This window comes from Miscanthus floridulus, chromosome 10 (assembly GCF_019320115.1).
Source record: "Miscanthus floridulus cultivar M001 chromosome 10, ASM1932011v1, whole genome shotgun sequence".
NCBI lineage: Eukaryota > Viridiplantae > Streptophyta > Magnoliopsida > Poales > Poaceae > Miscanthus > Miscanthus floridulus.
In genome coordinates this window covers 15,164,920-15,167,642 of record NC_089589.1, presented here as the reverse complement: position 1 = coordinate 15,167,642, position 2,723 = coordinate 15,164,920, and the positions used below count along the sequence as shown (strand labels likewise).

General features: G+C 51.6%; 1 long non-coding RNA gene across 2 annotated transcripts; it reads right to left on the bottom strand.

Annotated features, from left to right (window-relative positions):
* Positions 1–2,400, bottom strand: LOC136487725 (uncharacterized). Of its 2 annotated transcripts, XR_010767336.1 has the most exons (5): positions 1,713–2,400; positions 1,484–1,600; positions 1,252–1,339; positions 683–800; positions 1–501 (listed from the first exon to the last, which is right to left on the bottom strand). It is a non-coding gene; the product is annotated as an uncharacterized lncRNA (long non-coding RNA). The 2 variants fall into 2 exon arrangements; XR_010767337.1 differs by lacking the exon at positions 683–800 and having other exon boundaries at positions 1,713–2,396.
* Between the last annotated feature and the right edge of the window lie 323 nt (positions 2,401–2,723).

The window sequence follows — 2,723 nt, the reverse complement described above, 5'->3', positions numbered from 1 at the left end:
ATAAGCCAGAATACTAAATGTGTTAGGCATAATCCTGATACCAATAGATAGAAAATCTATACAATCAGTTTCAGAATTTAGGGATGCATCATTATTTTTTCTATGGATTTTACAATTTCTTGTATGAATAAGTACATACACACTGAATTATCTATGTTGTACTATTCACCTCTTTGATGCACGGAGAGGCTTGGATGGCCGCTTCAACACTGCTTCCCTGACGGTCAGCAACGACACTGCCTGATCAGAGCAGGGGAGAAAAGCTTCACAGGCGACCATGCAACGGCCGGCTCTGAGTATGGGCTGTCTCCGTGTGGATTTTGTTGGCTAGTAGCCCTTCCACGGAAAATCACGAGCAGCCACAGCTGTGGGCTTGTGGCATTCAGGGTTTTTTTTTTATCTTAACTCTGTGCTTTGAGCATGACTTATTGTAGTTACAAAATAGCCAATCATGTGAAGTTGGACCTCAAGCAAGAGGTGAGTCCAGCAAGTTACTTCCATCTGTCAAGCAAAATAAGACAAAAAAAAAACCTCACTGATCAAGATCCTATTGACAATCATTACTCAGAATGCATTGCTTCCTCTGGTCTATGCAATATTGCTCCTGGATCACCAGCAAGGTGATGTGATCATTAAGAGGGAAAACAGTTGAATAAAAAGTGGCATTAGCACATGGGGAAACCTTCAGCATCACATGGGGAAGCCTTCAGCAGCACAACCATTGCAGTCTGAGAATATATTTATCAAGAAGGTATTTAGATTCAAGGGGTTGCGTCAAGAACACCTCCATTTGTTGTTACCTAGTCATGACAGACATATCAAACACCTTGTGCCTGAATTCAATCAGTATTTAAGTGCTGCTTGAACTGAATAGAAAAGCAAATAGCTACTTAAGAACTGAAACATGGTATTCTCTTTGCACACCTAAGAAATTGTGACCAAGCTAGTCCAGGACAGTGACCAAGCTATTACTAGTTCCTAAATCATAAATAGCAGGTATCAAAGACATTTCACACACATTAGTAGCTATCACACACTGAGTACAAAGAGGACTGGCTAAACCTGTTCGCTGGTTGGTTTCTGGGCTGGTTTGGGCTGGCTGGTGCTGGTTTATTGTGAAAGGAAAACACTGTTGGCTAGCTGGTTTGGGCTGGCTAAAACCAACAAGCGAACAGGTTGAGATCACAAAGACAGCCCCAACAAGCATTGATTCAGGGTATACACATGGAGACAAAAGGATGTGCTGTTTACCTCATGGGAATTTTGTCGAATATGTCCTGTGCGCTATAGTTGTCGTCGATGTCCAGTTCATCACCGGCTGGCGTCCACATCCGATCTGCTGTAATTTATATTAAAAAAAGATACGTCAATTAAAAGACTCATTGTATCAAGGATGAACTAATATCTGCTTTAAACATCCATATCAATTGGCCCTTTATTGTATTGAAGAGGTTTAAGCGAAAATAGAAGAGACGAATTGAACCAGGAAATGCTATAGCTGGGAAACAGTTTTGTCAAGGTGCAGGTGCAGATAGAATTGGTTTTTGCTGCTGTGCATGGTCCAAGCCATCTCTTCGCAAATTGATTGTAGCCATCCCACCTGACAAAACATCAGTCTTATAAATGGTTGACTCAAGCTTCAGCATGCATCATTGAGGACAAGCACCACATGAGCAAGAGAGGAAAAACACAAGGTGAGGATGAGCCCTTACCAAATTGAAGAAGAAGACACCATGAGGGGCTGCTGCGTGTGGGGAGACGTTATGTTCGTCAGCTTGGATTGAACCTCGGTATGATCCTTCGAGGGACGAGGGGGACCGGGTGACCGAAGCTGGGGAGAGCGATGAACGACGGCTGGAGTGGAGCCTAGCGGCGCTGGACGGCCGAGACCTTCATTGCGAGGGCCGAGCGCTCCACCGACAGGGACGCCGCACCGGGGTCGCCGTGGGAGGGGGGCCGCCGGGGCTGCAGCGCTCGAGGTTCACGCCCGCGCCGGGGTGGCCGCAGCCGCCGTGCCTGCGCTGGCCGCCCGCTCCGGGGTGGCCGGAGCCGCCACGCACGCACCGCCGGCCGCGCCGGGGTCGCAGGGGCCGCTGGGGCCCCCGCCCGCGCCGCGATGTCCGAGACCGGAGAGTCCGGGGTCGCCGCGCCTGTACCGGGGTCACCGGGAACGACGCGCCCGCACCCCGCCCGCGCTGGGGCTGCTAGCCCACAGGGCCGCACCGGGATGAGGGAGGTGCGGGGGCGGCGGAGGACGGCCAGGTGGAGCGCGGTTGCGCCGCGCGGCTCTGAAGGTCCGTGGCTTTACGGGTAGACGCCCGAACCTACCCGCAATCGGACGGACCACAAAGCATTAACGCTCGATTGGTCGGCGGCGCCATAGCAACCTTATCTGCTGGAAACTTCAGTGACAAGAACGCTGGCTCATTACTCATTATTATTCTTTCACTTCACACACACACACACACACACACACACACACACACTCCCCTGTCCCCTCCTCCCCACTTCTCCTGCCAAGAAAGCCACCGTTCAAGAGCGAAGAACCAAGATTCTAAAAAGCAGCAGCGCCACCAGTGGAGCTGTCGCCCGGTCAGCGCCTCGGATCGACGATGAGGAGCCGCAGATGGCGGAGGATGGAGCCGCCTCCCCCGCGGGCTCGGGCCCCGGGATCCAGGTCGCTATCTCCTCAACGCGGCGGCGGCGGGTCGAGGTCGCGCTCG